Source organism: Dipodomys ordii, unplaced genomic scaffold (assembly GCF_000151885.1).
Source record: "Dipodomys ordii isolate 6190 unplaced genomic scaffold, Dord_2.0 Scaffold56, whole genome shotgun sequence".
NCBI classification, from domain to species: domain Eukaryota; kingdom Metazoa; phylum Chordata; class Mammalia; order Rodentia; family Heteromyidae; genus Dipodomys; species Dipodomys ordii.
This window is the reverse complement of record NW_012267272.1, coordinates 10,973,098-10,997,519: the sequence shown is the minus strand read 5'-3', so window position 1 is coordinate 10,997,519 and position 24,422 is coordinate 10,973,098.

Below are 24,422 nucleotides of genomic sequence, written 5' to 3'. Positions count from 1 at the left end.
TTTTAAATCCTAACATATTTATTTTAAAATCAGAAGACTCATAAAATGAAACTTTTATGTTTCAGATCTTTTTGTTTCTTTCCTGTCTCTTAAAAATGACTTCTCCCAAATACTACATTCCAAGGCCCCAAGATGAGTTACAGAAGTAACGTAATCACCGCCCTTGCTCTACATTTGCAAAATCATTAACTTGAGGAGTTGCTGAGTTGGTGTGCAGAGCTGCTGTCTCACAAGGACACATTCGAAACAATACTATCTGGCTTCTAGCCATTTACACTACAACTTCCAAATCAGCCACTTTACGTGTTCATCATCAATGTCACAAATGCTCTGATGCTGCCTTTGGATGACTCTGAAATAGATTTACCGGCAAAGAGATGTCACTGAAATACCTATTTCTACTTGCAAGAACTCATGCTTCATGCTTTGAAGATGATTGGACAGGGGGAGGGGTGGCAGGTATATAGATACATACATACATACATACATACATACATACATAGTTATAGATACATAGATTGGCAGACATGGTGTTGTCTACATTGAGATAATAGGCTGATACATGGATATATAGATAAACTCAAAAGAGGGAAAACAATAAGGAATGGTTTTCATTTTCTTTTGCCACCATTTCATTATGTTTAGCCAGGCATCTGTCTGGTTTCCTCATCTTAATAATCTGATGGAGAGCTGTGTTGAGTTTGGCCTGAAAATCATGGTATCAATTGTGCTTTCCCTTAATAATTCTCAACTATAAATATTGTAACAGGTACATAAATGTCATTGCTACAAAGAACAAGAGAAAAAAAAGCAGCATCATTCCTTTCTCTGAAAAATCAGTGTTTTCGAATTTGGCTAAGTCAGAACCAGAGTCTTTAACCTCATGCACTGATTTAGCAGATTCCACATGGCTATTCCACACCGCTTTCATTCCTTGGGATAACAAACAAGTCATAATCCCATCTCCTCATTGCTTTCCCTCAGCTAAAGCAAAAGTCCAGACCCATTAGCCCTATACTACTTCATCTTATGATAGACAGCTGTCTATCTTAAGGGAAAGCTTCACAAGCAAACTATCATCTGTCAAGACTCAAGACTCCAGTGAAATTGTTTTAACAGCAGAAAATCCAAAATCCAGCAATCCTTGTGGTGTGTGTGTGTGGGGGGGGGGTGAGTGCTGGTGCTAGGGCTTGAACTCTGGGCCTGGGCTCTTTTGTTTGAGGCTATCTTTCTACCACTTGAACCACAGTGCCACTTCCAGTTTTTCAGTGATTAATTGTAGAAAGAATCTCACAGAATTTCCAGCCTGGGCTGGCTTTGAATCAGGATCCTCAGCTCTCGGCCTCCTGAATAGCTAAGATTACAGATGTGAGCCACCAACACTTGGCTTCCAGTAATCGTTCAAGTGTTCATTCAGAAACCAAGACAATCTTGGGTAGGGTCTCTTTTCTGTTGAAAATCATATTGTGTCCAGAAAATCCTATTTTGTGTGATGTCCTTTGGTTTATTTTAAATGATGTCATACCAGAGCTCTTTTTAGATTCTGTATTTTATCATACTCATAACTTTGAGCTTAACAGCTCAAATAACACCGGAGGATGTGGAAGGCTGCAGGTGTTCCATTGGCTCCAAGGAAAATCCTGTTGAGTTCAATGACCAGACAGGGCAGTGGTTGAGGGAACAGCCCCTCTGGTATGCTATCATGTAAATACGCTACTGCCTAGCAAGGACATAGGCAAGGCAAGGAATGAAAGATAGCACCGGGATGCTTACCTGGAGACTCTTGTGAATGAGGAATGATGATTGCAGGTACTTCTCACCCATTTTTAAACTCCCTAATCTGACTTGAGATAAGATAAATCACCGATATTTTACCAGAGATAAGTAAAAGTGATGGGATTACAAATTCATAGCAACTTTTTAACTGCTCTGAATTTCCTTTATGGGCCTCCAATGGGCCATAGACATGGAGAGCCTATGTTTCAGTTTGGCAGATTCACATGATACTCCTGTGAGCAGAAAGACAAAAGTCTGGTGGAGTTTTAGCAGTTTTATTCAGTGGGTCCTGATACATTGATGAATCCTGTATGTTCACCTGTAACATAGCTTATTAGAAATGTGAGAGGGAGGTTTCCTTGCACATTTTCTCATTAGATATTTTTTTTTAAATCAACAACTTGAACAAAGGCACAGATTGAACAAATCATGTTGAATTTTATAGGGCAAATGTATCCTGCATTTAGGTTGGGAAAGAAGTTACACAAACATGGAATCTAGAACACTCACCGTTTGATAATGCTAACTATCAGAAGACTATCCCATTGCTTGGGGAATGGGGCATGGTGGCACACGAGTGTAATCTCTGCATTGAGAGGGAAGTTTGAGGCTACCCTGGTCTTCAAAGCAAAGTTTTTGAGCCACACAGGCGACCTTGCCTCAAAATAATAATTTTTGTTCTTGTTGTTGGTTGTCGGGCTTGAACTCAGGGCCGGGACGCTGTCCTTGAGCTTCTTTGTGCTCAAGTCTAACATTCTATCACTTGAGCCACAGCACCACTTCCAGCTTTTGTAAACAAAAGTCTTCCCAGGCTGGCTTTGAACCATGATCCTCAGATCTCAGCCTCCTGAGTAGCTAGGATTATAGGCGTGAGCCACCAGCACCCAATTTAAAAGAATAGTGTTTATAGTTTACTTGAAAATTATTAGAATTAGACAGTAGTCTTTTTAGCTGTTAGTTAGCTGTTAAATATTTTTTAAATCCAAGGATTTATCAATAGGCATTCACCACATTGGGAAAATAAACACAACAACACTACTTTGCTGTTTCACCCTATTGTTAGCTTACTGTGAACTTTTTGAAAAAGTCTTGGCACTTGTCCAGAAATACAATGATAAAAGAGAATCATGAAACTTGCAATAAAAAATGCTTAAATGAGGCAGGAGAGGAATTTTGGGGGGGACACGGGTAATTGGGAGGAGGTGGTGACAGTTGTATTGAAATATTCGAAAGGCAGTCAGTGAGAAGAAAGCACTGTGTGATTACATAAGGGGAAATTATTTCTGTGAGGAAAGATTACAAGGAGTCACATTTCCTCCTTAAGTAAGATTTTTAAAAATGTAATTAGAATGGTAGACTCTTCCTTACGGATAGGTACACACATATGCACATGTGTAATGATGATTTCCAAGAGAGAATCATCAGCTTGATTCAATAAACCAAGTGTCTGGTAAATGAGAGTTGAACTACAATTCACTCAAGGTGTATAACTGTTTAGTCAGAACTAAATTTTGTGCTATCTTTCCTACTCTACTTCATCAATTATTTTTCATGAAATGATTCCATTGACTGTAAGACAGATTAGGATATTTTGATCCAGTTTTTCTTCCCCTTGCTTTTTCCTGATACCATAACACCTCAAAGCTTTTCCTGGTATTTCAGAATTTGAGTATGACATGCTATGGAAGAAAGATTGATTCCTGAGAAAGAGAACTCTCCTCATGTGATTGAGTGGAGCCAACACACAGATCTCTATGCATTTCCATTCTTCCACCAGACTGTGCAAATGGGTTATATTTAACACATTTCTGCTCTTTCCTTTGGGGTGATCTGATGGAGTTATCACAAACACTACCTGTGTTTGCCAAGTAATGACACCTGCCTTGCTAATGAAATTCAGAGCTGTATCACGGTGCACTTCACGATTTTTATTTGGAAGCCTGAAGTTTGACTTGAGATAACTAAATTTTAATAAAAATTTCAGAGTATTGTCTCAAGCCCAGCAGTGGATTTTATAAACAATGGATGCCTCGATAATGTCTCTGACTAGGAAAATCATAGTCTCAGAAAACATTGTTGTATTGTCAGCTCTCGGAAGGGAAGCAAGTCCCGCACTGGTCCCGCACTGGGTGTGGCAGCATTAGCTACTAGAAGTGGCTCATAGAGTTGCCCTTTGGTATTAATTGAGAATGGTGGAGGCTTCCTGCTCAAGTTCATCAGAAAATATTAGAGGGAAAAAGAGGAAATAGTTATTTTCTTTTTCATGATGCCCTGTTAAATGCAATGGCTAAGAGAATTAATTGCGCTGGCTTGTTATTTATTACTAAAAACAGTTGGCATCTCCTGTGTGTTCTACAAATTTTTTTTTGAAAATCTCCTGTTATGGTATTCGATGGTACTAAATATGCACTTTAGAGAATAAAACTCTTTGAATGTTTTTATTTATTTATTTTTATTTTGTACATTCTCTCTCTCTCTCTCTCTATATATATATAGTAAAAATGTACGTAGGGGTTACAGTTACATGAGTAGAGTAATGAGTACATTTCCTAGCAAGCATTGTTACCTCCTCCTTTGTTTTCCCCTACCATCATTTCCCTCCCCACCTCCCCAACTCCTCCTGCCCCCACACACCCCGACATTGTAAAGTTTGTTTTCAATATAGTGTCCTGTAAATCTCGTTGTCACAATGGGTCAGCTTGCATCCTCATTTAAGTGTTCCCTAATATCCCATCCCCTCCCCAAATTACAAAAATGTATATACAAGATGCAGGACACCTGCATCAAATCCAGTGAGAACAGGGGTTATACCATGGGGAAGAACATACAAAAGAAACGAAAGAATCACATAGTGCTTTGTAAGTACATCTTGCTAGTGTTTTTAATGTTCTTTGAATGTTTTAAAAATTATTATGGAATATCTTCTTAATCAGTCAAGGAAACAGTTACAGAACGTTAAAGTTTAGAATTTTGTGTCCCATTTAGCCTGCCTACTATTTTTAAATCTATATTTCCAACATTGGGAAATAAGGGATGATTATAAGAATAGGGTGAAATATTTGCTGATGCTAAATATGACTAATAGTTTTTGAATATCCAGTGGTTCAGGTGTGTCTATAGAAATGACTCGTCTTTAACATAGCCAGCTATGTTTTCCATTAAGTAGTGCTTATTTTGTGTTTGCAATCTCCTTCTGTGATATTTTTAAAGATTTCAAGCAGTACTTAACACAGTCAAGAAAGCAAACAGGCAGTCAATAATGGGAAAAATATACAAAGTATCTAAAGTTGCTTCTTGGCAGAGCAAATGGTTATTTGGTAGGTCACAAAATTCATAATATAAACAAATGAGCGAACTAATCCTGAAGATTAAACGCAGTTGATGACTCCCTGTTTTACACATGATTTTTTTTTTGTGGGAATGCAGCTACATTCATTCAGTCATTTATTCATATTTTATATTTATTCATATTGTTTGTGCCCACTTTGTACGACAATGTCAAACTTCAGCAGCTATGACAGATGCTGTATCTTTAAAGCCTAAAATGTTATCAATAGTCCCTAGGTCAGCTTTTACCATAAGTCAATTGGAATATTACTATCCCCACTCATGTTATATAAGGTGGTCCCATCTGTAATGCCAGCTCCTCAGGAATCTGAAATATAACCCAAGCAAAAAGTCTGCAAGATTCCATTTCTGAAGAAAAGAAAGAGGGCTGGTGGCATGGCTTGAGGTGTAGAGTGCCACTCAGGAGCAATAACATTGAGTAGCAGTAAGGTCAAATAAAAAAAAAAACATATGGTATACACTGCATATACATAGACACACAATCTCTATTTATGTATATGTATTTTTGTATATGGGCACCTTATATATATAAGGAACCTGAAAAGCTATCCAATTTACTTAACTGGATAATGTTATCACCAACTTTTTTTAAAATCATTTTGCTTATGCCTTTTTTTGTTTGGTTCAGGGTTTTTAGTCTACCTGAGGAAATAAAACATTGTGCTTACTGAGGCGATCAGCTCTAATGATAACTAATTATAGTTACTCTTCAGATTTGCTCCCTTCTCTCTCTCTATTTCCAAATCACTCTCACTTCCAATTCACTTCCAAAGGTCATCCTCCAAAGTTTTGTGACAATGGGTACACAACTGATTCTCACAAAGCAAAAAATGCCACACCCTCCTTCAACAACATGCTGCGCTCTGTTGGGGTGACTGAATGCGATGGCTCATAAGCATGAAGCTGCCCTTAGACTTTCAATCTCAATTGCTCACAGAACAATGGTGCTAAGCAGAATACAGCTTTGTTTTTTTAAAAAAAATCCGAAAGCATATTTTGAGACCTAAAACCAAGGTCACTAGATGTGGTCAGAGGGTTGATTTTTGGCTAGTAGGAGTGGAAGTCAAATATCCTATTGTACAACTATCCTAGGCATATCTTACAATCCAGAATTTAGAGCACCTCCTCAGCTTCTTTGCATTATTGTCTGTCAATTATCAACAATCCATATTGATTATGGGCCCACAGTGGGTCAGATGCCAAAATGGGCTGTTGAGATGCAACCTAGTTTTGCTTTCTTTCATTTTGTTTTTGAAACATTCTATGTTCTTGAAGAGGTGCAGAGACATTCATCAAACTAGCATAGCAAAGGTTATAATTAACTTCTAGGGAAAGAAATGTCTCACAGACGTAACACTGGTGAAATGAAAAATAATTTGTTACAGAGATGCAGAAAATAATGAAGGCTATTTTAGAACTTAGATACACAGGTCATAAAAACATCAATCCAGCATGTGGTTTTATACTACTAAGTAGATTATAAATATACTATGAACCAGGATTGTGTTTGTTGTGAAAATTATCACACCTTTCCTCTTGTTCTCCAGTGTAGTAAATCACTGCAAATCAACTGAATCTGAACCAGAATATAAAGTGCTGTTTTTCATTCCATTTAAGTTCTATACAACTAAGCTATCGTTCCAAATGCTTTCCCTTTATGTCACCACCGATGACCAAACTGTTTATACTATAAGAACATAAATAACTTCTACTAATATTTTCCCAGCTCTTACAGAAAAGGGTTTTATGGGAAAATAAGTAATTTTCCCCAAATTAAGCAGCTGCTAAGTTATTTTCTACAGACAGTGCTCCAGGAAGAATTGGGAGATACATAATAAGAGTTTAACACTTTAATGAAAGTTAATAGGAAACATAAAAAATGAAGTGCCTATTGAATATTTCACTGGATGCATAACTTTTCATTTTCAGCTAAGCTCTGAATTACATTGCCAGAGATTTTATTGGTTTATTTAAGTTATCCTAATTCTCCTGAGCTTAATTTTGCATTAAAGTTAGAGTACTCTAATTATTAAATATCATTTTATTTCTGTAGGCCTGTTGTGCTTAATAGTAAAAATGATATTCTACAAGATAACATTCAACCATGTAACAAACTGAATGTATATATATATATATATATATATCATATGTATATATATGTGTGTGTATCATAAATATGATGTATAGAACGATCATCATTCTTTATCCTTTCCTATGCTAAGGATTAAAATTTTAGTGGAAACAGGATAATGGTATGCAAAATAAAGATGGCTCACTCCATCATTCTTCAGTAGAATAAAGGCATTGCTTTATTATTTTTAATAGATATTTACAGAGTATAAATGTAAGAGCGAGCGATTTGAGAGCTGGTATTTAATAGTAGATGACAGAATGGGCATTGATTACTTAGATTGTAATGTGCTCTTTGCAATGTTTAAATAAGTCATGGTACATCCATATAATGGACTATTAGGCAGCTGCTAAATAGCTTCCAAATCATTTTGGGTTCTTCCAAAATATCCTAAATCGGGTGTTGGGGGTTCAGCTCAGTGGAAGAGTGCTTTGCCTTTGAGTTCAGTCCTCAGCTCTGACAAAAAAAAAAAAGCTAAAAAGCTCAAAACACTTTAAATCAGGCCCTTTCTCTCTCTCTCTTCATTACTGTACCCCTACCCACAGCTGCTTTCAGACCTCAACTCAACTAAACTGCACTAACCTAAATGAAGTCTCTGCTCCCTTTGTTGACCATCAACCTGTTCTTTCTCTCAAATGCTTCCAACATTCTCTTTTAAAACTCAGATCAAGTCACACCACTTGATTGCTCCACCTTGCCAGTGCTTCCAGTTCCTTTGAGAAGTAACTCCCGGCACTTTTTGTCTTCCTTCATTGCTTGTCTCAAATATTAGTACCTCGCTAAACATGATTCGTGCTTCAGCTGCAATGTTGACTACTACATGCCATGTTCCCATTCTCCAAGCATGCACCACGCTCGAGGTGGTTGAATGAGCTGATTTCCGTGTTCTAACAAGGGAGATGAAGGACTCTGATCATAAACAGATGCCATTCTCATGGCAACGACAACAGGAAGCAATTTCCCTTCCTGAGCACTATTTTATTTTCATTCAGTTAAAAAAAAAGTCAGAAAGCAGAGTTGAAATAAGAAGAATGTGGGCCAAAGAAAGAGGGTGAGCAAACACTAGGAATTTTACTAGCTCCCTTTTCACACTCTATCATAATATATTCTTGAATGTTTGGAGATTTGGGAAATAACTTTTTTATGTGGAGATAATTATTGAAATTAAGAGGAATTCAGAGAAAACTTAGTAGGTGCAAACTACAAGTGCAGACTGACAAAAGGGATGAACTCACACGTTCAAACATATGAAATTCAGTATCTACACATCTTCACCATGACAAGGCTACTACCCTGTTCCAAAACATTCAACCATCATGTAAACTTATCATGGAGAAATTCCTTTTAAATAACTAAAGTAGATTCTTACTTTTTTAAACACAACCAAAATGGACAATTGGGAACACTAACATGCTTGCCAATTTCTTGGGTTCCATGCTGGGAAATGTTTCAAAACAGAAACCAGGAAAACAGATCACTTCTCCTTTCCCTTGTGAATACAGAATCTTTAATTTTGTGGTTTTCTTCCCATTATCGGCCAAGTTGCTTCTTTCTATATCCACTTTCTCTGTGTATGAGCAGGGAGGCTCTCAAAATGATTCTGTCTCTTCCTGGAGCCCCAGTTCAGGGTGCAAACCACAGGCTGAGAGTACCATGGAATGAGAGCAGCCAGATAATATTGTTATGCTGTGCTTCAGCTATCATAGGAACTGCTTGAAGTCAGCATAGTATATTGCAAATGTATAGCCATTAGTACTTTAGAGAGTGTAATTATGACATGAAAAAGAACCCAGTGTTTTTTTTTCCATAGAATTGTCCAAAAATGACCACAAGAATTCATGCTGGGTTCCAGAACAAAGGCTCAGCTAGAATTGGTCCAGCATTGTATCTCAACAAGCAGATTCCTGCAGGAGTAGGTTTTCTTGCTCAGAAAATAAGGATTACAAACTCTGTTGGTCCAAGGTCTTTGATCTTAAAGTTTCCGTCATGAAAAATCGAAACCATACAAGTGTCAGAGATCCAATTTCTCTCTCTGAAAAGATGATAATTAGGGAATTTGTTCACACTCCTAGCTCTCTTTGGTTTATAAACTCCCCCAAGAATTTATTCCTTAGAATGTATTCTTTGGGAAATAAATTCCCAATAAAACTTGTTCACACTGTGTAATGCTGAGGTTCTTGTTCATCTGATATATGAATGACAATCCACCAGTGAGATATAACTTGATGACTGATAGCATGTGGTAAAATTTGCTCGGGGTTGGTTTTCTCGTATTTTCACTGTGATATAAAAATTTGCTGTCTATCCATTTGCTACAGAATATATAGTAAAGTGGTAAAGCATATTTTGATCTCCTGTCTCTGTCTTTGCCTTTTACCTTTCTCCTCACATCGTTATTTCCCTGAGTTTTAGTAATGACCTTTGAGAAGTTTTCAAGCAGGAAGATAGTTTCTGACCTTCTCCTTTCATGTGTTATCATTCATTAGCCTACCCAATAGTTCACTTGAGGAAAGTTCATGACATACTCTACATCTACAGACCCATTTATTATCCTTCCTTCTTTCTGATTCCCCATTCTCTTGGGTCAGCCACACAGAGTGGTAGGGAAGGGAAAATAAGACACTAGTTTTCAGATTTCTTGAAACCTACAGATGCTGCTTAGGAATCACAAGAACTAGTTTCAGCTCTGGAGGACATAATGAGAAGAATGAGAAGAATGTTGAGCATGTACATTACTTTTCTGTAATGTGCAATAATGAGATCATTTGGATTGCAGTTGACAAGACTAATAAACTTAAATTTCTACCTTACTTAGAAAAAGTAGCATCTGCCATTATTTCCTGCTCTGCAAGGATTGTGTTTATCTTCCATTTCGGTCCATATATATCATAGTTATGTCCATATAGCCCATATAGCCATATATCATAGTTAGGCTCATTCCAGGCCAGGTCCATATTGTGGTTTTGTCAGCATTATGACACCACATGGGGTTTGCCATAATTATTATTATTATTTTTCTTGCCAGTCATGGGGCCTGAACTCTGGGCTTGGGCACTGTCCCTCAGCTCTTCAGCTCAAGGCTAGCACTCTACCAAATGAGCCAAAGCACAGCTTTTTCTGCTTATGTGGTGCTGAGGAATCAAACCCAGGGCCTCATGCATAACAGGCAAGCACTCTACCACTGAGCCACCTTCCCAGTCCCTGCCATAATTCTTAAAAGAGAAAAAGAAAGTGGAAGGAAGGAAGGAAGGAAGGAAGGAAGGAAGGAAGGAAGGAAGGAAGGAAGGAAGGAAGGAAAGAAGGGAGGAAGGAAGGAAGGGAGGAAGGAGGGAAGAGCTTCTTCCAAAAACAAGTATAGTTTTTATTATGCTGCACTTACTAAGGATAAAATGGACACAGTAGAAGTGGGAGGAATGTTTGCATGACTCAGTGCATCTCCACTACTTTGCAGAGGATGAGACTGAAAACAAGGATAGAAAAGTGAGTCACTCATGGTCAGGAGGGGAGACCTGGTCAGGACCATTCTCCTGATTAATCCAGTTCCCTTCCTTCCATGTCTGCAGAGCTCCTGAATGTTCATTGTGTCTGTCCTGTGCTTTGAACAAACCTTAATTAGAAACAAACACACGAATGTGTGTTGGGAATAGGAAAGTGATAATAAAGGGTTGTTTTCAAAGAGCTGTTCCTAGCTTGGATCCAGCGACAAGGCAAATAGAAGAAAATGTCTCTGTAACAAGGGACCCACAGGACCTGACACTGGCTGACCACATCACAGCTTACCACAGATTTGACAAGCACAGTTATAATTTTATCAAGAGATGCTCCATTTCAATGTTGCCCAGAGAGTCTCCTTCAATTGAACCACTTACAGGGAAACCATAGCTTCTGTTAGAATGAATGATAAATTGATTTTATCCTCTAGTAGCTGAGAAGCACAAGTCGTGTTTCGCTTTTGCTATGTCCTCACCCAAACACATAGGATCCTGAATGTGCACATGCATACCCTTCATTTTGCCATTCATCTCATTACTTGTATCTGAGTTAAAAATTAATAACATTAATCAAATGGGTGGTTCAAGTAAATGTGGTTAAAAGCATCATGTCTGTTAAAGGGATACAGTGAGATGGTGAGTGAGATGAATGGAGTACTGAGTGCCAATTAAGGAAAAGGCGATGTGATTCCGGTCGGGTTAACTGACACCGCATAAATGGATTTATATCAGTCACACATATATCCTGAGACACTGTATCCTCCACCTGTCAGGTGTGTGCTTTTCATAGTCAAGCCTCCCCCTCCTCTGATGCCAAGATCAACTTTGTGATAGCGTTTTAAAGATGACAGTCTCCCTTGTTTTAGAGGAGAGCATCTTATTATTACTTCTTAAGAATTATTACTTCATTCTGTAACTTTCATTATGTTATCAAGTACAAAGCATTTTTCTTTTACTCATTATATCCTATTCTCATCTTGCTTTATTCTATATTGAATTGCATGGGGAACTTTTGCAAATAACTCTGTGGAGATTGTGCAAATACTTGATGTTTCCAAATTATGCTATAGGTGGTCTTTATAGCAATCTTGAACTCAGCGTCTTATGCTTGCTAGAAAGAAATCCTAACTCTTGAATCCTGCCCCCAGCCCTTTGATTGAAAGGATCTTGATTTTTGCTTAGGCCAACTCGGACCATGATTTTCCTATTATGCTTCCTGTTATAGGTGGCAAGCTAGGCATATTCCACCACACCTAGCTATGGGTTGAAATGCAGCCTTGTTTATTTTTTACCTGAGCTGGCCTCCAACCGTGATTCTCCTGATCTCAGACTCTAATAGGTAGAATTACAGATATAAGCCACTACATCTACTGTTTTCAGGATTGTCTTTTTAGAAGGAACTCATTTGGAAGTCATGGCTCACTTGAGGTAGTAGAGAGGAGATAAGGAGAAATGTGTGTGTGTGTGTGTGTGTGCGCATGCGTGTGTGCGTGTGTGCATGTATATTTCAACCCTATCAATTATGACTCTATATCTCATGTAGCTGGGGTGAAAATAGACTTATTTCATTCTGTGATGGTGGCTAAACTGTAAAATATCAGCCTTTCTCCATTCCTTCTTTCTCTCCTTTCTTTCTTCCTTTCTTCTTTCCTTCCTTTTCTCCCTGTCTCTGCTTCTCTCCATCCCTCCTCTCTCTCTTCTTTGTCTTGCTTTATTGTGTGTTGTTATTATGAAAAGATAGAAGGGAAGCTCAAAGTATTAGATGTAAAATATTTTGATGGAAAACCTGTCACACATATTTACCTACTACATGTCTCTGTCTTGCTACAATTGTCATGTTTCTGGAATATGCATCGTATGCTTTTGAGTATCAAGATTTCTGCAGGGCAAGAAAAACAATCAAAAAGGAGTTATTTGAAGGCCTCTGTATGAACATGAATCCTCAATGAGCCACTCACATGTTAATATAAACAAGAAAGCTGAGGTGGCGCTCAACCCATGCAGTCCACTGTGGGGCACAGTCTTGCAATGGCTCCTTTGAAGCGACACCTAAGACAACCTCCAGGGATTGAGTTCTGCAGACTTCTCTGACCTAATAACTATCTGCCTGGAAGGTATATCGACACTTTTTTCTTCTTATATTTTTTAAGAAAAAAAATGATCCCAAAGTAAGGAGAAACTAGAGTTTGAACTTTGTTTCATTGAGTCTATTCGAGTTTTCTCTCACAGTGGCCTTCTCAGTCCAGATTACCATACTTTGCAATGTATTTCTGAGCTGCAGTGTTAAGAGATGAACTCCCAGGGAGACAAGGTAGTGTCTGGCATGAAGGATGAACATGCAAGACCCTTCCAGGACTGTGATTAGAGGAGGCAGCCAGAGAGGAGGCCCGACAGCCCCAGGAACAATTCTGTTCCCTGGCTCCCTTCTGCTTCAGAAACAGGATGCATTTAAGTGAATTTTATTTGCATTCCTAAGCTGAGACAGAATTCTCTTGTGCTTACATGTGCATATGGAGGAAAGAAAGACAATAGCAACTTGTGAACTAGAAATGGTACAACCAGACTCTATTTTCGGAAACAAATTTCTCACAGGTTTCATTAGAAGTATTTGTCTGGCTTTCCTGCGAGTCTGCTGGTGGCATGTCCAGAGATGCCTTCCCAGGGTGGCATGCGGCTGACAGCCTGGATCTGTCATCCATTCAGGCGAGGATGCAGAGCTGCAGTGACTGTGGAAAAGCATGTCGCCCTTTTCTTGTCTGTGTCCAGCTGGGTCTCGTAAGTGTCAAACTTACCATCGGGTTTCCTGCTTCTAAGTGAGATGTATATATCCTTACAAACATGATGAGTAGAACGTGCATAAGTAGTCTCAGAACAAAACAGAAAAGAACGTGTTATTAATCACCATCTTTGGGCAAGACCATGCTCTGATGTCTACTGGAGGTGAATACGAAAGCCAAACACAAATAAAATGATCAAAGGGAAGTGAAAGGGGAAAAAAAGAAGGGAGGGTCAGAGGCAAGGAATGAAGGAAGGAGGGAAGGAGGAAAGCAATTAAGGAAAGAAGGAAGGAAGCAAGCAAGCAAGGAAGGAAGGAAGGAAGAAAAGGAGAAAAAGAGAAGGAATGGGTAGGAGGAAGGATAGGGTGGGAGGAAGAGAGAGAATGGGAAGAGGGGAAAGAAGCAGAGAACAGCATAATTCACGGTAGTAACTTGTAAGGAATCCACACTGGTAAAGTTAGCAGTTCCTGACCTCAGAGTCATTTTGGTCAGGATAAGACATTTAGTAAGCTAATTTACGTGTGTCAGACATCATGAATTAATGTACCCATCTTTGAAAAACTGATGTTCAAGATTATTTGTTTGACTCTCCCTCTGAATTTTCTAAACAACACCCAATATCAATTCAATGAGTACAAGAGCAAAGTCTACAGCGTCTCATTCTTTCCCACAGACGTGCACTTCAAGGCTCCCTTTTGCTCCAATTGCAAGGTTTTATTTGCTGTGCTTAGTAACCAACGATTTGCTACACTTGTCATTATTACTGAGTTATCACACCCCCCAAAAATATCATAAATGCTGTAATGATCTATGTACATATTACCACAAGCTTACAATACAGGGAAATGTATTCAAAGAATAATTCCTGTAAGTAAAGTATTTTCAGAGAGTGTACATTTGCATTTCCTTCCATTAGCATGAACTCAATTTGAGGCCATTCTTGAATATAGGACTCTTTTATTCCACTATATACTTCTTTTTATACATATGGATCACAATTTATTTTAGCAAGAGCAAAAGAGCTGTCTTGGTTTTGTTCACTGACGTCAAATCTTTCACTGACAAATGGGAGTTTTTATGCTCTTCTTGGCATGGGCTTAAAAAGATCTAGAAAATGAAATATTCTGTTGAGCTAACAGTTCTAGAATAAAATCTATAGAATTATTAACTTGTTTTGCAATTTTTCTGTGTAGCATTTTACTAAATCATTTGAGGGAATTTGGAATGTAAACTTGTGGGATTTAAAGATATTATGTTTCTTTTGTTTAGGCCAGTGTTGTCTAAGAAGAAATACGTAAAGAGATAAACCAATATTACTATAGAAAAACAAACATTATCTATAGGTTTCTGGAAGAAATAAGGAAATAAGGGTCCAGGTCTGAAAAATCTATACCAAACAAGAGGTATGACTGACTTGAGAGTATATATAGATACACATATGTGTATCTATATATACTGTGTATAAACATACTGTACATAAATATGTACATATATAAGTAAATAAGTGGCTCACACCTGTAATCCTAGCTCCCCAGGTTTATATATGAGGATCTAGTTTCAAAGCCAGTCAGGGCAGACAAATCCATGAGGCTCTAATGTCCAAATAAGCAGTAAAAAGCAGGAGGAGGAGGTGTGACTCCAATTTATACCACTAACCTTGAGAAAAAAGCTAAGAAAGAACGTAAGGATCTTAGTACAGACACACAAAAATAAACAGGAAATAGAAGTTACAAAACTGCCCTTTGTGATCAATTATGTATCAAATAGTTTACACGATATTTATCACTTTATTTTCCTATAGTTCATAGAAAAATATTTAGCACTCACTACATAAATACAACCATAAGCCAAATTCTGCTCTGCATGTCTTCTTCTTTTCTTCCTATGCCCACTTCATTTAATAGCCATTGAATCTTCTTTACTCCAAAGTAACTGTCACAGACGAGAGTACATGGCCACTCTAGGAACCCCATCACGAAAAATCCCGTTTTTTCCCATGTATTCTATTTGATCATACTGTTTCCTTAGTGTACCATCTTAGCCTGTACTCGCCAGATTTCCTGGTGAATATATTCTGAATATCCTCAAATATTCTTCCTTCTTCCTTCCTTCCTTCTTTCCTTCTTTCTTTTTTTTTCTTTCCTTCCTTCCTTCCTTCCTTCCTTCCTTCTCCTCTTTCTCTATCTCTTTAACTTCTAAGATTTAAATTCAGTCTTGTATGTGATAGGTGAGACCTGCACTGTTCCACTTCTACCACTCTGCTACGTCCTCCCCCAGTATTTCTTGCTTTCATTTATTCTTCAGATAGCCTCAGCCTGAAAACCTCCTCCCTCTGCTTCCATGTAACGGGGACGACAGGAGCACAACACTAAATCTGGCCTTACATATTCTGCACTACATCTGGCCTTAGGTATTCTGCACTTCATCTGTCTCATTTTCTCTCTCACTGTGCTGCTAGGACAATTGATCCATTCTACCATTTTTAGTTCATTTTACACTATTCCTTCTTGAATGTTACTTATCTAAACTATCTGTACAAGAAAACACATTAACATTAAATTATGAGTCACTGTAATAAGAGATAATCACAACTGTCTTGGAATGAGTTCATTATTTTCCATCACAAGGAGAGTTTATCAATAAGACATCTATTTGCAGTGATTCCATTTCTTCACTTTGTTTTAATGAGCATATTCAGGGATCTCTTAAATGTTGCTATTAATACTGTCTTCCCCCATACGTGAATGCAATCAACTGCCAGGATAAACTGGACATTTGTATAACATTTCTAATAAAATTAAGCATCCAGAATGGTTTGGCACCGAAATAACACAGAATTTACCTTCCAGACCATCAGCATCAACTTCTGTTAACTTCTGATGTAGAGGAAGTGAATCAAAACACTGATGTGTCATTCATCTGCTTCATCTGGGACCATGATTTCCTCTGTTAATATTATTTAACCAAAGAGGATGTGGGTCTTAGTAAATCTATTCTCAGAAAAAGGACTGCTCTAGGTTAAAATAAATAAATAGAAATACCAGATCTGTGTCAGAGACACCCCAACGCCACTTTCCATTCTATCTGCGATATCAGTCACATTCTGAAGTTGCAACAGCTCGGAAGGTCGTGATAGTTCCTTGGGTGGGGGGGGCAGGGGACTGCATGGGAAAGCGAGACTTACAGCATCCATTGCCACCTTTTTAAGACTACCATGCTTTGAGTGACTGTGGCTCTATTCGTTTATTTATTGTTTGGCCTTCTTGGGAACTTCCTTCTTCACAGAGGGAAACACACTTGCGCATCGTAATTGGATCATTTCTCTAAAAATTCAGATCAGCTGGGTATCTGCATTCTCTGGTGAATTGTTTTTCAGGGCTTTACCCTTTTCGAGGTTTCCCCTTTCTCTCTGGCCTGGGCGGTCCCTGGCATACTCTGCCATGGGTAGACCATCACCATCCTCCCCGGGAATTACACGACCACGCATGAGTTAGGAATGAGCCCGAAACCGCACAAGCATGAGAAATTTGGTACAATTCTAATTCCACTTCCCTCGCTTCTGCGCGGACACAGTGTATCCATTTCTTCGACGTTTTCTGTGAACTCTCAGCAGGACAGGAGAAGAAGATCAGGGTGATGGATGGGTCTCCCTTCCTACATCTTGAATCTCTGATGGAAATTTTCCTGTGAGCAGTGATTAGAAAAAGCTCCTGGATCATAATGATTCCCCTAGGGCCTATTTTTTTACAACACCGATTCACTGTACATTCTAGTTCTCCAAACATTAATAATTAGCAGTTACTTTCCCATTTTTGCCTTATCTTTACAAGATCAGAGAAGCTTAAAAAAAATCAATGAAAGAGGGTAATTGCTACCATTTTTAACATAGCCTAGCAAATGTTGAACAAAACTCCTCTCTTCGCCTCTCTCTATTTTCTCTTCCACACACACACGTAAACATTATTATGATGTTATTAATGAGACATTTTTACTTCCCTCCTTGTATTCTCATCTGCATGATTAACTTCTAAACTAGTTTAGGAATTTTGGACAGAAAACAAAGAAAATGATGATATTAAAAATTACACCTTCTGGAGCATATATAAGAGTTTGGAGAAATGAAGTTTTCCAAGTGACGAATGAAGAATCATTCACTAAAAGATCAGGAAGATAGTTGCCATAATGATTTTCTATCTCAGGAGCATATCAAAGTACCTACCTTCTAAAAATCAAAACGAATGTGATGTTCAGAAAACAATGCACATTTTATACTTTTATTTTTATTTATTTTATTGATAGAGTTTAGGAGAGGTTTTACTGGTACCATATCTCTTTGTCAATTCTATTTTCATTCTTATGAAAAGACTTTTAACCACAGTTTTGAGAATATAGAACATACACAAAAGACTGTACCTATGAGGCTAACGTGAGCATCTGGCTCACCTTGAAATATTCTATATGCAAACCAAAAGAGAAAAAGAAAATAATTTCACAAATGAATCAAGTATATTCCAAGTGCTATTTCCTTTATAATACTTAATTTCAGATAAAATCCAGCCTCTCTTAATATAATATTTTGTCATGGGCAATAAATATTTTATGACCCAAACTTTGGCAAGCTCAGTGATTATATGCCCATTTCTGGTTCTATCTGAATAATATGAAAGCAGGTTCTGGAAATGGCATTTATTCATTGAGAATTTTAGTTACCTCCTTTGTACTCCTCTGACAATACTTTTCTCTGGGTATGATCATTTTCCTTGGCCTTGAATGGATGCTCACCTTTGATCCAAGAAATGATCTTTGAATTGACTGAGGGATGGGTGTTCCCCAATAAACCCAAGGCAGTCTCTCTCAAGTACCACTCTTCTGAGGTCTGTCCATCCAGCCAACAGAAATCAAATGACAAAAGAAAAGTAAAGACATCCTCATTCTAGGAATTACTGGAAAGTTCCCTAAATGCACAATGATGTTGACATCAAGGTCATAATTTTCCATATTCTTGTTTTATTCTTGTCAATCATGGAGCTTGAACTCTGGGCCTGGGCACTGTCCCTAAGCTCTTTAGCTCAAGGCTAGCACTCTACCACTTAAGCCACAGCACCACTTCCAGTTTTCTGGTGGTTAATTGGAGATAAGAGTCTCATGGACTTTTCTGCCTGGGCTGGCTTTGAACTGTGATCCTCAGATCTCAGCCTCCTGAGTAGCTAGGATTACATGCGTGAGCCACCAGCACCTAGCTAATTTTCCATATTCTTAAGCATATATATATGCTAAAGAATGAATATGTTATATATATTATATATGCTAAAGAATATATATATATATATGCTTAAGAATAAGACATGTTGAAATCAGTTCTATAGCTCTTCTTTTGACAACATTTATGCCCTATGCTCTTTTTATGATACTGTGATATTTCATGTACATCAGTGTGTGGTAATATGCTACTTACAGTCCATTCTATGCTAAATTTTTTCCTCCATCTTTTTAAAACTTTACTTCCTATTTATTGTTATCTTTAAGAAATTGTACAGAGGAGTTGCCATTTCATTTTTCCAGAGCGGTTTGGTTTTCCTTTCTTCCAAAATTAAGACATTTTCAGAAAGATCTTTTTGAGTCAGCTTTGCAGATCTTTGGTGGTGTACCAGGTAGGACAGGTAACTGTAATCTCTCATGATGGCTCCACTGGCTGAGTCTTGAGTTTTTGGTGGTTGTTTTTAAGTTATTATTATGTCCTTATTATTGATTGTCTTACTCAAAACAAATGGAGCTTTATATACGAGCATTCATTGCAGTGTAGAGTATATGTGCTTTCCTCCAAAGAAGATTTGTGTTTGTCTCAGACAGGCTTTGGACAGCATTTTCCATCTGTGGCACTTTACAATAAATTCTTGGCTGAGCGTTCTCCTCTATTCAAAGTCAAAGTCAGGTAATGTGCCTGTACCTCTCTCTAAACGCGATGCCTTCATCTCCCCCCTACCCTTGCACACACCACATTCTGCTGCTTCTCCTGATGTCCTTCATTGGATTTGGTGATTTTTAAGAGTAGCTTGCCAAAACTCACTAGAATAATAATAGTATTGTGTTTCCAAGAAGACCTGAGTAGAATGGATTCTACATATCTATTCCTATAAGCAATTATACAACTCCCTATATTTCTTTCTTTACAATGTAGAAATATCCCAGTGGAATTGTAATAACAGTAGTAAATAACAATCATCGTTGTTATAATGAGGAGGACGAGGAAAAGGAGGAGGGGAATAAAGTAGAAGACTACATTTACTGAGCAATCATTGTACTCTCACAATTGTACTAAGCACATATGGTACAGTTTGTGTTCAGTTGTCATATAAGCTCTGTGAATAGGATGGATTTATTATATCTAGTTTACAATGGAAGCAAGTGAAGAAGTATGTAACTTACCAAGGCTTGTAGATGTGTTTGATATGTCACTGAACTTCATATCGCACTGAGCCTAGTGCCTCTATGGTTTATTGTCTTGGAAAATGTCATGGATGTACAACAAACACTTCACCAAATGGGAAGAATGTGCAAAAGTTAAAGATGATATCATGTAGGCAGTGGTAACAAGAAAGTTAGGGGTATTGGAAGATGTAGAAAGTAAATACAATTGGCCAAAATTGTGTTGAGAAGTTTTGCATCAATGTTCATCAAAGAAATGAGTCTATAGTTCTCTTTCTTTGATGAGTCCCTGCCTGGTTTTGGGATGGGGGTTATGATGGCTTCATAGAGCGAGTTTGGAAGTGAACTTTCTCTTTCAATTTCATTGAACGTTTGGAGGAGTATTGGTGTGAGCTCTGCTTTGAAGGCCTCGGAGAATTCTGCTGTAAATCCATCTGGTCCTGGGCTTTCTTAGATGGGAGGTCTCTTATTGCTGTTTGTGGAGCACATGGCTGAGAGGGGGTTGAGTGGGCAGAGCCAAATTTACTGTAGAGCACATGGGCAGCCAAGATGGCGCTGGGAGAGAGTAGAGTGGGCAGAGCCCAATTTACCGTAGAGCACATGGGCAGCCAAGATGGCGCTGGGAGAGAGTAGAGTGGGCAGAGCCCAATTGATCTGCCGATCAGTGCCTAACCAGCCCGTGAAGGCTCAGGTGAATGATAGGGTGTGACCTTGACAGTGATTGGTTCCTCTTCCTCCCTTGCCATACCAGCCGCCCTTTTTGTCTTTAAAGGGGGCTGCTCTCTGTTAATAAATGAGTTTTCTACCTGCTGGATTTGGCTCCCCGCTGTGTCTGATTGTCTCCCAGGCTGTGGGGCTGAGGGAGGCTGGGGAATGGGCAAGCGCTGCACTTACCTTTCCTCGGACCCCGTCTGTCTTTTATGGGACAGACAAAGACCCAACAGCTGTTTCTATTTCAATGATTGATATGGGTCTGTTAAGATGGTTTAACTTAGCCAGGCCCAAAGAAACATAGGTCCCATGGTTTCCCTTATTTGCAATAACTAGTATATGTCTGAGACAAGCAGAAAAGGTCAGATAACTTGATGTTAGGCAAAATGAACCCCAAGATAGGGACTCAAATGTTTCTTCTTTCTTGCTATTGTTTCTAACTTTGTTGTGTTGTATGTCCCTCCCCCAAAGTACAACCCCTGTTTTCACTGTATTTGATGTTGGTATAATTTGGGGAGGGGAAGGGAAAAAACAAATTGTTTAAATAGGGATACAGGTGGACCCATTGCAACAATGATATATATAAGACGTTATGTCAAAAAACAAACCTTACAACTTTGGCAAGGGGAGGGGGAGGAGGGGACGGGAAGATAGGAAGGGATGGGAAGGGGAAACAAAGGAGGAGACAAAAATGCTTGATAAGGAAAGTACTCATTACCTTGCCCTGTAATTATAACCCCTCTGTATGGTATTTTCACAATAAAAAAAAAAGTAAATGCAATATATCTCTTGATCTTGTGAGGATGCTCTTCAACAGTACTCATGGCGTGAAAGAGTTGACAAAAGTTATGGAACATATTTGCTACTAACCTGCAGTTTTAAGTTAAGAAAAGCCATAGACTTTGATTTCATTAGGTTTCTTAGAAAATGTCTTCAGCCCTGAGGTTACAAATGATTACTATATCCTCATTATAGGAAATTTCTTCACAATTACCAATGGTATGAAACCTGCCACAAATATTTAATTGGTAATAATTGAGAGCAGGGCCTTTTATGCTGCCACTAAGAACACAGACATTAAATATAAGACTCTCTCCTTTTCATGACTAGGTGAACTTAAAAGACAAGTTCTTCAGGAATCAAGAATCAGGATGATACATAGATAGATATAGATAGATAGATAGATAGATAGATAGATAGATAGATAGATAATTATTCTATATAAATTATCTATGTACACTTTTTATAATTTTTCTATTGTTTTAAGTAGTTGTACAAAGGAATTCTGATAAATAAGTTATACATAGATTATCTATATATAAAACTTGTACATATATGCATGTGTATGTCTCACATTTTCTATACAGTTTGTGAAAATAGATGTAGCTTATACATAATACGTTGTATTACATATAACATTCCAACAACCTATTGAAACCATACTTATATATAGTTATGTCATCACCCTCTTTTATTGATAAATTCTCATTTCTTTCCTTCCTGCTGTCAAAGTCATAGGGTGTGGCTGTTATAGAATCGGGCTTGATTCTACTATAAAAAGTTATTTGCTCCTCTTGGGTTATTGTCACCTCAATCACAGAAGAGGACATGGAGATGGGTATATTTGTTTGCCCAAAATCTGTGGGGAACTCTTTCTTCCAATATAGTTATAATTTTCTAAACTTGCTTAATTGAAATAACCATGCTTCTTTAGTTTTTCTAGTGCTAATTGTTCACCTGTTTATGATCTTTAGAAGAGTATTTGTTTATATAACTGATATACTTGTTTATAAATTAATTGATCACTATATTTTGAGACTGAGGAAGTGATGTACTTTTCAGTTTCATCCATTTTGCTTTCTATCATCGCTAGCATAATAATTTTGATGAGCGTGCATGGTATTTTCCTAATAAACAACTATTTTTCAATTAAAGATTTTATATGTTTAGGTAACAACAGGACATTTGTATAATAGAATGAATAGATATTTATTGGCAAACAGAGCTTTAGAGAGAGAAATATTAAAATATAAATCTCTATTAAACCTTTCTCCTGATGAATCTGAGGGATGCATTTATTGAACAGGAGAGCAACTAACAGACAGCTCATCCTTCTGGGGTATCTGTTGCCACGGAAATAGAGCTGAGACATCTTTCTATAGGAAGGTTTTGTTCTGGAAGCAGCCATGACTAACATCCTGTATCCTCATTCAGAACTGAAGGTGAGGTGGCCAGGATCTTTTCCAGGGACCTATGGGAGTGTGGAATCCTGGAAAGCTCACCAATACAAGTTCCTGCTGCAGCCAGCTGCCTGCTGTTCAGAAAGAAACCTAAGGAATCTATAAACATGACCACTCATTAATTTTCTACAGGAACATTACATGAAAACATAAAATGAAAAAATGTTGCTTTTGAGTATAAAGCAGGAAAGCTGATGAGTTTACTTTCAAGAAATGGTTGTGCTGGTTGAATCAGTTTCCTAGGTGGGTTACCTCATCCTTAATCAATAGGCATTATCACTACATTAAGTGAACATAACAAGATAATTGAGCACATTAGAAGAAAACAAACACCACACTTACTCAACACCCCCTCCCTGCTACATTTTCCTTTTCAAATGTCCCTGCACTATCCACTGACCCCATATGGCTGTCTAATATTTGTATACTATCTGTTATGATTGTGTATCAGTGATGATTGTGTGAGTGTATGTCCAGGGGTGTGTGTGTGTGTGTGTGCGTGTGAGTGTGTTGTTGCCTAATGGGATGGGATGGTCATCTTGATCCCTGTACTAGAAGAAAGAAGTTTATCATGGATACAAGAGGTGACTTAAACTATGCACTTGTGTAGAAAACTTTAAAAGTACTTCCTCAAATTAACCTATCTTCCTGCACTTGGGGCTAATACCCTACATCTTGTGACAAATCCCATTAGTGGAGGGGAAATCAAATCAAAGGGCCCAGCTCAGAGAATATTTGTTTCCAGGAGGAAAAATGTCAAAGAAGGAAGGACTTAATTAGAGCTAAAAAGTATCGATCACCCTCTGTTGGGATTTTTTTTTCAACTTTCTTCTCATTCCTCCTCCTGCTTGCCTTGTCTGATTCTGTGTCCTATTTCAAGTCTCCTTCCTTTGTCTTCGTCTGTATCTCTACATCTCTCCTTCATACTTCACTCAGGCTTGAAAGGATCCTCAGGAGAATTAGCCAATGAGTTATGATGAAGGAAGAAAAATCCCCAAACTTGAAATTACTGGGCAATCACATAGCATTTAAATAATTGACAATTTGTTTTAGCTCAGTTAATCTCATTTGAAAAATCTACAAAATGCTAGTGTAAAATCCTACACATTAGTGACTGTCAAGAAAGAGAAATGATTACGAGAATGTTTGAATAGAGGAAGTACAAGTTGTTATCAAATATAGTTAAATATAGATTATATTATGTGTATACATTTTACATTACATGTATATATGCAGTCAAAATAATAATTATGTAGTTAAATAATTGAATGTGTTATTATAGTTGCATACAAATAATTAAGATAAATTAAGTTCAACCCCATGAATTATGTAAAACAGGCATAGTAATAAAATCTCCCTGTCCTTTTCTATGATAAATGTATTTTAGAAAGCTCAAAAGTTGTTTAGAAAGTTGTTTGACATCAGCTTGGTATTGGCATAAGAACAGACCTCAGGACCAATGGAATAGAATTGAAAACCCAGAAATGAACCTACAGACCTATAGCCATCTAATCTTCGATAA